Source organism: Schistocerca gregaria, chromosome 3, assembly GCF_023897955.1.
Source record: "Schistocerca gregaria isolate iqSchGreg1 chromosome 3, iqSchGreg1.2, whole genome shotgun sequence".
Taxonomy (NCBI): Eukaryota; Metazoa; Arthropoda; class Insecta; order Orthoptera; family Acrididae; genus Schistocerca; species Schistocerca gregaria.
In genome coordinates, this window is record NC_064922.1 from 751,749,819 (window position 1) to 751,763,321 (window position 13,503).

Below are 13,503 nucleotides of genomic sequence, written 5' to 3' on the forward strand. Positions count from 1 at the left end.
CGTACTTTGAAGTTTAAAGTACTAGTCAAAACTATTTTTTGGTATTCGTTGGTTTATAATTAAGTATAATAATGTTTAATTCTGTCAGATTACCCGTTGTTTACTGCTTCATTTATCAAGGACCTCCCTGAGGGCCAATGGTATTCAGCGAACAGAGACTGTAATAGATCTATCAAATGCTATTTTGGCAAGGCAGCTGATTACATCAAGTCGGTATTATTTGTCATTTGCTACTTTTATAACTAGCCACCTGTTCAAAAATGGTTCAAATGGCTCTGAGCACTATGGAACTTAACATCTGTGGTCATCAGTCCCCTAGAACGTAGAACTACTTAAACCTAACCAACCTAAGGACATCACACACATCCATGCCCGAGGCAGGATTCGAACCTGCGACCGTAGCGGTCACGCGGTTCCAGACTGAAGCGCCTAGAGCCGCACGGCCACACCGGCCGGCAGCCACCTGTGTAATAGTTATTGGTCATCTGTTTGTTTACACTGCTGCCCGTTGGTGCTTGTCCATCCTATCTGTGTAATTAATCGGATGCTTGCGTTTTTTGCTCATTCTTTACCCCTCAGGTTATGCGTTTGCTCCGCTTGTGATTTTTCAACTATTTAAGTTGGATCTTTAAATTCAACCCTACCCCATCCTCCCCTAAAGTAAAACTTAAGCAACGTCACCCAAAGGCTATCTTTTGTAGACCTTTGGCTGCTGTTATTAGTGTTCATTGTGCGGTAAGATCCATTGTATAGTCACCTAAGGATTTCTAAAGTTTTAACCAAATTTCAGTTAAATCTTGAAGGACCTTCACCAGTCGTAAGACTTGTTTACATTGTTGCCGGTCATTGACTCAGTTATACCATACATAGTTTTTCTTTTGAAACGGTGCTATTAAAGATTCTTGTGTACAAAATTTAGTACACAAAAATTTTATTTTGCTTCGTGACAATTAGCGTTTTACATTAGGTGATGGTCGTAAATTCCCATGGGACCAGACTGCTGAGGTCATCGGGCCCTAGGCTTACACACAGCTTATTCTAACTTAGCTTACGCTAACGACAACTCAAACACCCATGCCCGAGGGAGGCCTCGAACCTCCGTTGGGGTGGGCAGTCGCGCGCAGTACGACAAGGCGCCCGTGATCGCGCAGGTACCCAGCGCGGCTCTTACATTAGGTCTTAACCCGTTTCTGCAAATTGTTAATAAATTATTGCTTTCACCAATTAATACTCTTGGCTTGTCATTGATGGTGTATATTCTCCCTGATACTGCTTAGTACTTTCAATTCTTTTGGCCTTGCTGTGGTAGGCCTTTATTGTTGGGCCTTCAGCCTTTAGAACATCAGGTAAGAATATCTTATTCTGGTAAGAATATTTTTCATTAGTCTTGACCTGTAACTCTTTGTCACTTATGCCGCAACTGTTTAAAACCTTGAAATACTTTGGCTTCACCAAGGAAGACATTTGTTATGGGGCCTTACGCCGTTTTTAACTGATTGGCTTTGACGTGCAACCTTGTTGGCGCCTTGTATGTACTCACTTGTAACTTTAAACTACTTTCGCTTGGTAATAAAACAGACGTTTGTTGGGCCTCAAGCTCATTCGCCAGTTGCTTTGTATATGTTATTTCATTTCTGTTAACGAGCATCGCCGTTGGGTCATTAACCGTTTGGTGTCAATATCTAGCTATGTGTTTTTTGTTGCTGTTTAAACATTTTATTTGATTTAATAACAATTTTCTTTTTAAGAATACTTTATTTTGTGGTCCCAGTACCTTCCCACACCTAAACAGTTGCCTATGGCTTCAGTGCTGCATTTTGAATTTATTTATTTGTCACAATGCGTGCGACCATGCGGGCCAGAGCTACTGATCACGGAACTTGTCATTACGTAGTTCAGATAACGCTGATTAGGAAAATTTATGAACAAAAGAATTAGTAAAATACGAAAAAAGATTTGAGAGAATATACGAAAGAAGAATATATTACAGACAAAAATCTCAATTTCTGCGATTAACACCTGTACAGAACAGGAGACCGACAAGGAAACCTTTCAATTTACACTCCTGGAAATTGAAATAAGAACACCGTGAATTCATTGTCCCAGGAAGGGGAAACCTTATTGACACATTCCTGGGGTCAGATACATCACATGATCACACTGACAGAACCACAGGCACATAGACACAGGCAACAGAGCATGCACAATGTCGGCACTAGTACAGTGTATATCCACCTTTCGCAGCAATGCAGGCTGCTATTCTCCCATGGAGACGATCGTAGAGATGCTGGATGTAGTCCTGTGGAACGGCTTGCCATGCCATTTCCACCTGGCGCCTCAGTTGGACCAGCGTACGTGCTGGACGTGCAGACCGCGTGAGACAACGCTTCATCCAATCCCAAACATGCTCAATGGAGGACAGATCCTGAGATCTTGCTGGCCAGGGTAGTTGACTTACACCTTCTAGAGCACGTTGGGTGGCACGGAATACATGCGCACGTGCATTGTCCTGTTGGAACAGCAAGTTCCCTTGCCGGTCTAGGAATGGTAGAACGATGGGTTCGATGACGGTTTGGATGTACCGTGCACTATTCAGTGTCCCCTCGACGATCACCAGAGGTGTACGACCAGTGTAGGAGATCGCTCTCCACACCATGATGCCCGGTGTTGGCCCTGTGTGCCTCGGTCGTATGCAGTCCTGATTGTGGCGCTCACCTGCACGGCGCCAAACACGCATACGACCATCATTGGCACCAAGGCAGAAGCGACTCTCATCGCTGAAGACGACACGTCTCCATTCGTCCTTCCATTCACGCCTGTCGCGACACCACTGGAGGCGGGCTGAACGATGTTGGGGCGTGAGCGGAAGACGGCCTAACGGTGTGCGGGACCGTAGCCCAGCTTCATGGAGACGGTTGCGAATGGTCCTCGCCGATACCCCAGGAGCAACAGTGTCCCTAATTTGCTGGGAAGTGGCGGTGCGGTCCCCTACGGCACTGCGTAGGATCCTACGGTCTTGGCGTGCATCCGTGCGTTGCTGCGGTCCGGTCCCAGGTCGAAGGGCACGTGCACCTTCCGCCGACCACTGGCGACAACATCAATGCACTGTGGAGACCTCACGCCCCACGTGTTGAGCAATTCGGCGGTACGTCCACCTGGCCTCCAGCATGCCCACTATACGCCCTCGCTCAAAGTCCGTCAACTGCACATACGGTTCACATCCACGCTGTCGCGGCATGCTACCAGTGTTGAAGACTGCGATGGAGCTCCGTATGCCACGGCAAACTGGCTGACACTGACGGCGGCGGTGCACAAATGCTGCGCAGCTAGCGCCATTCGACGGCCAACACCGCGGTTCCTGGTGTGTCCGCTGTGCCGTGCGTGTGACCATTGCTTGTACAGCCCTCTCGCAGTGTCCGGAGCAAGTATGGTGGGTCTGACACACCGGTGTCAATGTGTTCTTTTTTCCATTTCCAGGAGTGTATATGAGAATACTTCGGATTTATCACAGATTTTTTTTTCAGTTCTGTCTATTGAAAATGAAACCAGTATTAGGCAAAGAAGGGAATGCTGAAAGGTGGAAGGAGTATGTAGGTCTGAGGGTTTGCACAATGGAGATGAACTGGCAGAAAATGAACTAGTATAGGCGTGCCTATCCAAATACAGAAGTATGTAAACAGGCAGAATACGGCGCTGCGTCGGCAACGCCTATATAAGACAGCAAGTGTATGGCACAGTTGTTAGATCGGTTACTGCTGCTACAGTTGCAGGTTATCGAGATTTAAGTGAGTTTGAACGTGGTGTTACAGTTGAAGCACAAGCTACGGGATACATCTCCGAGGTAGCGATGAAGTGGGGAATTTTTCGGCACGATCGTATCAGGACTCTATCGTGAATATCAGGAATCCGGTGAAGCAAAAAAAAAAAAAAAAAAAAATGGTTCAAATGGCTCTGAGCACTATGGGACTCAACTGCTGTGGTCATCAGTCCCCTAGAACTTAGAACTACTTAAACCTAACTAACCTAAGGACATGACACACATCCATGCCCGAGGCAGGATTCGAACCTGCGACCGTAGCAGTCGCACGGTTCCGGACTGCGCCTAGAACCGCGAGACCACCGCAGCCGGCCCGGTAAAGCATCAAATCTCCGACATCCTACGGTCGGAAAAAGATCCTGCAAGAACGGGACCAACGACGACTGAAGAGAATCTTTCAAAGTGGCAGAAATGCAACACTTCCGCGAATTGCTGCAGATTTCAATGCTGGGCCATCAAGTGTTAACGTGCGAAACGAAACGAAACATTATCGATATGGTCTTTCTGAGCCGGAGGCCAGCTCCTATTCCCCTGATGACTGCATAACACGTCTCGCCTGGGCCTGTCAAAACTGCCATTGGAGCCGCGCGGGATTAGCCGAGCGGTCTTAGGCGCTGCAGTCATGCACTGTGCGGCTCATCCCGGCGGAGGTTCGAGTCTTCTCTCGGGCATGAGTGTGTGTGTTTGTCCTTAGGATAATTTAAGTTAAGTAGTGTGTAAGCTTAGAGACTGATGGCCTTAGCAGTTAAGTCCCATAAGATTTCACACACATTGCTCTGGGAGTCACCCTGTCTGGAGCCGGATCTGCCCCATCTATCTCGAAGAGCGGAAGATACAGGAGATTAAAACATCTAAGCGCATCCCCTATGGTGAGGCCAAGAAGATCTTTAAGGCCATGCAACCTCCTGTGTTTTCCACATCTTTCGCTTCCGCTCTCAAAAAACCGGTACAACTGGCCACTGTTGCTACACAAACGGAGGTTGCTAGTGTTAGCACTAAAACCTGCGCTTGCCAGTGCACTTGTGCTGCTGCGGTTGTTTTGCAATCTGCGGCTCTCCCCGCTACATCGGACAAGGCCGTGGTTGCTGACATTGAGGTACTTCCAGCCTCCCCCCATATGGCGCCTTCTGCCCAGGCGAGTCAACCTCCAACTGTTGACAAGGCTCTGCATTCCAAGCCCCCCAAGACAAAGCCTCAGAAGATGAAGGTTCTGCCACCTGAGGAGACTAGTCAGCGTCGGTCCGATGATGATGCCATCGTACTGTCTGACATCTCCCGTGGGTCGTCATCGGATCTTATGGACATTGATGTCGACCGGGGGCGATCTTCTCGCCCCAGGAATAAATCTCCGGCCAGTACGGTCTCTCCTCCAAAGCACAGAGGCAGGGTGAAAGTTCAGCCACCCTGATCACTGGCTCCCATATTACAGTGGAACCTGAATGGTTTCAGGACGCACGTGGCCGAATTACAACTCCTCATACGAGAGTGCCCCTTGTGCTTATGTATCCAAGAGACACATTTTCGGGCCACTGATTCTCCTTCTTTACGCGGCTATACCGCATATCGAAAAGATGATCTGACGGGGCAAAGGGCAAAGGGTGGTGTTGCGGTTTTTGTCCGTGATGTGCACCCCTCATCTGAGCTCCCTCTCGTCACCGACTTGCAAGCAGTTCCAGTTGACATTCTTGTGGGTCGGAGGCTCACAGTCTGTTCTGTTTATTTACCACCTCCGGATGCGATTGACACTGAGGCTCTCACGGACCTTATTAGCCAACTCCCTCGCCCATTTCTTCTTCTGGGGGACTTCAACGCTCATAATGTCTTATGGGGCTCTCCGACTACTTGCCCCAGGGGTCGCATTCTGGAAAGCGTCATGATGTCTGAAGAACTGTGCCTCCTCAACTCTGGTGCTCCCACTCATTTCTGTACTGCTTCCGGATCGTCATCGGCTATTGACCTTTCCTTTTGCTCTCCAGCACTCGCGGGTTCTGCTCTGTGGGAGGCTGCAGCTGACCTCCATTCTAGTGACCACTTCCCCCTCTGGATTCGCCTCCTGGATGAGGCTGTGGCATTACCAGTGCCACCCCGGTGGCACCTTTGCAGAGCTGACTGGACACTTTTCAGCCAACTGGCTGTTTTGGAACACCGTGCCAGCGTCCACGAATGGGTAGACCATGTTGCAGCCGTGATCTCTCATGCTGCTGAATTGTCCATCCCACGGTCATCCGGTCATCCCAAGAGGCGTCCTGTCCCTTGGTGGACCACTGAGTGCCACTCAGCCATCCGCGCCCGCCGTGCAGCACTGCGCCGCTTCAAGTGCCGTCCCTCAGCTGACAATCTTGCGGCCTTTCGGGTGGCAAGGGCCAGAGCGCGGCGGGTGATTAAAGAGAGCAAACGACGGTCATGGCAATCGTTCTTGAATTCCATCTCTCGCTCCACTAGTTCTACGAAAGTATGGGAAGCCATCAGGAGGATTTCCGGGAAACTCAGCCAGCTACCTGTCACGGCATTGCTGCATCAGGGATGTCTCCTCACGGCGCCGAGAGACATTGCCCAGACACTGGCCATGCATTTTGCGGAATCTACCGCCACTATTAACTGTGATCCAGATTTCTGCCGCTTCCGCACTGCCGTCGAAAGGGGTCACTTGGACTTCCGGTCTCTAAATTCTGAACCCTATAACTGCCCCTTCACAATGTGGGAACTGGATTCTGCGCTGTCTGTGGCTGATGATACTGCGCCTGGTCATGATCAAATCCGGTACAGCATGCTGCGGCACCTGTCGCTGCCATCCAAGGAAGTTCTCCTGAACTGTTTCAATATGATATGGTTATCTGGCACGTACCCTGACTCGTGGAGGGAGGCAATTTTGATTCCCCTCCTCAAACCAGGGAAGGACCGAACGCATCCCAGTAGTTATCGGAGTATTGCTTTGACGAGCTGTGTTGGGAAGACGTTGGAACGCATGGTCAACCGCCGCCTGGTTTGGCTGCTCGAGACCAGGCAGCTCCTTAGCCCCTCTCAGTGTGGCTTTAGGAGATGTCGTTCCACTATAGACAACTTGACCCTGCTTGAGGCCGCCATCCAGCAGGCCTTTCTACGTAACCAGCATTGTCTAGGGGTCTTCTTTGACATTAATAAGGCGTATGACACTACTTGGCGCCGCCTTATCCTCAATCAACTCCATGAGTGGGGCTTTCGTGGCCGTCTCCCCATCTTCATTCGGTCCTTTCTTTCTCACCGCCTCTTTCGGTATCGGGTTGGTAATGTGCTATCGGATTTGTACGTGCAGGAGAATGGTGTTCCTCAGGGCAGCGTTTTAAGTATCACCTTCTTTGCCGTTGCTATTAACAGTATCACGTCCACTATCCGGAGTCCTGCCCAATGCTCCTTGTTTGTGGACGATTTTGCTGTTTTCTGTTCTTCCTCCAGTCTTGTCAGTGCTAGTCGGCAGTTACAGCTTACGATAAAGCGCTTAGAGGCATGGACTGCAAAGACGGGTTTTACCTTTTCTGCAGACAAATCTGTGTGTGTTCATTTTAATCGTTCTCGGCGTCTTTTTACCTCCCCTGAATTGCGTCTGAGGGACACCGTTCTTCCTTTTAGAGACACTGTGAGGTTCCTGGGCCTCACTTTTGATTCTAGGTTGTCGTGGTTGCCTCACCTTAAAGACCTCAAGGTGCGGGCCCTGAAGGCACTGAATATTTTGAAGTGTCTGAGCCATCGGTCCTGGGGAGCAGATCGGGCGCGTCTGCTGCAGTTTTATAGGGCTTTCGTCCGATCGCGTCTTGACTATGCTTGCACCGTGTATGGGTCAGCAAGGCCTTCGTATCTGAAGATCCTTGACGCAGTACACCATGAGGGTATCAGGCTGGCCACTGGTGCCTTCCGTACCAGTCCCATCCCCAGCCTGTGTGCTGAGGCAGGGGAACCGCCGCTCGCCATCCGGCGGAAACTCCTCATGGTGCGACGGGTGTGTCATTTCCTTGCCTGTCCTACCTCCCATGCGTACCCTACCGTTGCCCGACCGCCTATGGAACGTCTCTTTTCCAGTCGTCCCAGGGCAACAAAACCATTTGGGATTCGTGCCAAGCATTTGCTTGAGTCCCTTGGTGTGGAGCGTGTGGCCCCCCAACGACAATGTTTTACTCGCCTGTCTCCCTGGTTGCTCCAGAGGCCCAGCATCCTTTTAGACTTGTCGGAGAACCGGAGGAACTGCACTCCGGCGTTTGTTTTTACCTCCTTATTTTACGATATTTTAAACCACCATCCGGACCATGTACCTGTATTCACAGATGGCTCTAAACAGGGGGACACTGTTGGTTGTGCTGTTGTTTTCCCTGATCGAGTCGTCAAGTTACGGCTTCCTGCGGTGTTTACCATCCTCGATGCCGAATTGTTTGCAATATTGCGGGCATTGGAGCAGATGAGATGTGTTCCCAGTATTAAGTTCCTCATCTGTTCTGACTCCCTGAGTGCCCTTCAGACCATTCAACACTTGTACCCAGCGGATACGGTCGTCCAGAACATCCATGATGCCCTACTCCACCTGCAACGGCAGGGGAAGGAGGTTTCTTTCTGCTGGGTGCCGGGGCACGTGGGTATTAGGGGCAACGAACTGGCGGATGTGGCTGCCAAAGATGCATGTTCCCTCCCTCACGTTGTTGAATGTGTCGTCCCCCTCCATGCTGTAACCTCCCTTTTGCGTTTTCGTGTTATGCATCAATGGGAAGAGGAGTGGTTGGCAGTTTCTGACGATAAGCTGCGTCTGGTAAAGGCCACTACGCGACCATGGCGTACGTCCTACCAGTCATACAGGCGGGATGAGGTTCTCCTCACTCGCCTTCGCATTGGACACAGTCCCTTCACGCATGGTTTTTTACTCCGGCGGGAGGACCCCCCAATCTGCAGTGCTTGTGGCGTCCAGATTACTGTCCGCCACATTTTACTTGACTGTGTTTTATTCTCTGACCAGAGGGCGGTGGTTTCCTTGCCACCGGATTTGCCCTCTATTTTGCAAGACGACGCAGCGACTGTCCTTAAGGTTTTACGGTTTTGTGTCCTGTCCAATCTGTTGCCTCGGATTGTAGGGAGAAGGTTTTAATGTGCTGCTGGGTGACTGGCTCACCCAGTTTTTAGGTAAGAGGTCCGCCAGTCACGATTACCTCCTTGTTTCACTTCGGTATCTGTTCTCTTTTCCTTGTGTTTCCTTTCCTTTTTTAGTGTGTTTCTTCTCCTCTTGTTTTGCCTCTGTATGTGCGCATTTGGAACTGCGTCAGGCCTGTGTCTTTTAGCCGTTCTCCTTGTTCGGCGTCCGTCTTCGTCCCTTCACCGCCTGTGTTCCTGTTTCTATGCGCTTGGGCGCTGATGACCACGCTGTTTAGCGCCCGTAAACCTCAAACACACACACACACACACACACACACAGGAAATTCCAGCTCGACAATGCGACACTCCATACCCTCCAGAACTGGTAAAGAGTGGCTCCAGGAACACTCTTCTGAGTCTAAACACTTCCGTTGGCCACCAAACTCCCCAGACACGAATTTTGTTGAGCATATAAGGGGTGCGTTGCAAGGTGCTGTTCAGAAGACATTTCGACCTCCTCGTACTCTTACGGGTTTACGAACAGCCCTGCAGGATTCATGGTGTCAGTTCCTTCCAACACTACTTCAGGCATCAGTCAAGTCCATGCCACGTCGTGTTGCGGCCCTTGTGGGTGCTCGAGGGGACCCTGTAGGATATTATGCACATGTACCAGTTTCCTTGGCTCTTCAGTGTATCTCTGTTTTTGAATACACATGAGAATACCACTTACTTTGGCGCTCCAGTGTATAATAACGTACGAAATAATATAGTGAAATATACACATATACAAAAAATAACATCATACGACATAAGGAACTGAAAGTGAGGAACATAAATAAGTTTTTGTTTTTCAGTGTCAGAGACAGTGCAGACCGTTCTTATACTGAAGACAGTAGCATTCAGTTTCTGCAGAGAATCTTGAATCTCACACTTCCAGTAAAGCCTTTCACCTACCCTCAGTACTAAGAATTTTTAATGATCGACTCGAATTCTTTATCGCCTTAGAATAGTGACATTACGCTTTTACGAGACTCCCATGTCAGAAACCATATACACAGTCTTCTGTTGCAAGTAATCGCTAATCTGTTCTCTGACAGCCGTGTGCTGACGTTGCTGACTGTCCTGTTAACTACAGAACCGTCACGTTTCACGCCTTTCACTCTAACGCTTGCTCTAACTGCAAAGCAAAAAGTTTTAACTCATTTGTTATGTTTGGTGACAAATCATTGATATATGATCAAGGAAAGCCACGGACCAAGAACAGGACCCTGTGGCACACCTCTCTCCCCTTCCACTCTTCCATTTCAAATCTATGCCCTGTTTGTATCCACAGAAATACAACCTCCAATTCCTGCTTTCCAAATATGAACCGAACCATTGTTGAGCATTTTGTTTAATTCCATATTGTTCAGCTTGTGCATAAGTACTGCCAGTCACCACAATCAAATGCCCTTGCCAAAAAAAAAAAAAAGGAACGGGTATGCTGTCTCCGACCTGTCGTTTAGCCCTGACGGTGCATCACACACAAAATAATGAAGTTCCACTATACCTTGCTTCCTCAGCAACTTTTTAAGACATTGGTAACAAAGAAATTAGCCACTAATTATGTCCCTTTTCTTTCTCGCCCTTTTTACAACGTTATTTCACTAAGGAGTAATTCAGTGTCAAAAAATTGTCCACACGTAAGGCATACTACAGAGGTGACTCAGTACAGAACTAGTATATGATTCAATGATCTTCGCAATCCTACTTGAAATTTCACCGTATCCATGCAGATCTTAACTGTTTAATTATGTAACAATTCATTCAGTTTCGTCTTTGCTTGCTACCTGTGGCTACATATGTGTTAATTGCCTCTGTGCACCAGCTTTCAAGTGTTCTGCTTTGAACCACAATAACAAGTAAACCTCAATCCCTAAAAAGTTTAGTGGAATTAATGACAACATACATAGTTCGAGAATGGGTGAATTAAAGCAAATCACCTATAACAATCACTCTCCAGTGGTGTCGCGACAGGCGTGAATGGAAGGACGAATGGAGACGTGTCGTCTTCAGCGATGAGAGTCGCTTCTGCCTTGGTGCCAATGATGGTCGTATGTGTGTTTGGCGCCGTGCAGGTGAGCACCACAATCAGGACTGCATACGACCGAGGCACACAGGGCCAACACCCGGCATCATGGTGTGGGGAGCGATCTCCTACACTGGCCGTTCCACCTCTGGTGATCGTCGAGGAGACACTGAATAGTGCACGGTACATCCAAACCGTCATCGAACCCATCGTTCTACCATTCCTAGACCGGCAAGGGAACTTGCTGTTCCAACAGGACAATGCACGTCCGCATGTATCCCGTGCCACCCACCGTGCTCTAGAAGGTGTAAGTCAACTACCCTGGCCAGCAAGATCTCCGGATCTGTCCCCCATTGAGCATGTTTGGGACTGGATGAAGCGTCGTCTCAGGTGGTCTGCACGTCCAGCACGAACGCTGGTCCAACTGAGGCGCCAGGTGGAAATGGCATGGCAAGCCGTTCCACAGGACTACATCCAGCATCTCTACGATCGTCTCCATGGGAGAATAGCAGCCTGCATTGCTGCGAAAGGTGGATATACACTGTACTAGTGCCGACATTGTGTATGCTCTGTTGCCTGTGTCTATGTGCCTGTGGTTCTGTCAGTGTGCTCATGTGATTTATCTGACCCCAGGAATGTGTCAATAAAGTTTCCCCTTCCTGGAACAATGAATTCACGGTGTTCTTATTTCAATTTCCAGGAGTGTATTATACTAAAACTGTCATGTGATTACATTTTCACGCAATTTGGATGCATAGATCCTGAGAAATCAGTACCCAGAACAAACACCTCTGACGGCCTTGATACGCCGGGGCACTGAGCCGAGCGGAGCTAGGATGATGTGTACAGGTACAGCTGCCCATGCAGCTTCAACACGATACCACAGTTCATCAAGAGTACTGACTGGCGTATTGTGACGAGCCAGTTGCTCGGTCACCATTGACCAGACGTTTTCAGTTGGTGAGAGATCTGGAGAATGTGCTAACCAGGGCAGCAGTCGAACATTTTCTATATCCAGAAAGGCCCGTACAGGACCTGCAACATGCGGCCGTGCATTATCCTGCTGAAATGTAGGGTTTCGCAGGGATCGAATGAAGGGTAGAACCACGAGTGGTAACACATCTGACATGAAACGTCCACTGTTCAAAGTACCGTTAATTCTAACAAGAGGTGACCGAGACGTGTAACCAATGGCACCCCAAACCTTCACGCTGGGTGATACGTCAGTATGGAGATGACGAATACACGCTTCCAATGTTCGTTCACAGCGATGTCACCAAACACGGATGCGACCATCATGATGCTCTAAACAGAATCTGGATTTATCCGAAAAAATTACGTTTTGCCATTCGTGCACCCAGGTTCGTCGTTGAGTACATCATCGCTGGCGCTCCTGTCTCTGATGCAGCGTCAAGGGTAACCGCAGCCACGGTCTCCGAGCTGATAGTCCGTGCTGCTGCAAACGTCGTGCAGATGGTTGTTGTCTTGCAAACGTCCCCATCTGTTGACTCAAGGATCGAGACGTGGCTGCACGATCCGTTACAGCCATGTGGATAAGATGTCTGTCATCTCGACTGCTAGTGATACGAGGCAATTGGGATCCAGCACGGCGTTCCGTATTACCCTCCTGAAGCCACCGATTCCATATTCTGCTAACAGTCATTGGACCTCGACCAACGTGAGCAGCAATGTCGCGATACGAGAAACCGCAATCGCGATAGGCTACAATCCGACCTGTATCAAAGTCGGAAAAGTGATGGTACGCATTTGTCCTCCTTACACGAGGCATCACAACAACGTTTCACCAGGCAACGACGGTCAATTGCCGTTTGTGTGTGGTAAATCGGTTGGAAACTTTCCTTATGTCAGCACGTTGTAGGTGTCGCCACCGGCGCCAACCTTGTGTGAATGCTCTGAAAAGCTACTCATTTGCAACATCACAGCATCCTCTTCCTGTCGGTTAAATTTCGCGTCTGTAGCACGTCATCTTCGTGGTGTAGCAATTTTAATGGCCAGTAGTGTACAATATCGTGATTTCTAGGCAAATACTTGTTAGTGAGACTTCGTTAACTGTTTCTATGGTTATTTTACAACACCGCCTCGAAGTATATTTTTTATATAGCGTGCTTTATCAGTACAGCCATTCCCCTTAGCGTGATTCTTTTGTGGTTGTGAATTCACGCAGAATTGCTTCTCGTGCGGTGTACACATATTGTAAGGAGTCTGCTATGTTTACCAGGGCCTGCGGTCTTCTTATAAACCGTATGACTTCTGTGACACACTTTTTACCCCCTCTCCTCCTCCTCTTTTTAAATATTTGGTCAATATTGTTAACTCTATTAGTAATATGTACTAGTGAAATCACACATGCTGCACATCCAGGATGCGCAGGTACGCCAACTACCAGAAAGAACTTAAGGCTAGTGCCTCCATTCGTCAGCCAGTCAGCGGGTGTCGCTTGTTCTGAACGTGACATATTGACGCTCTATATATTCTGATACGTTTTATGCCTAAATGTCAGTTTTATACA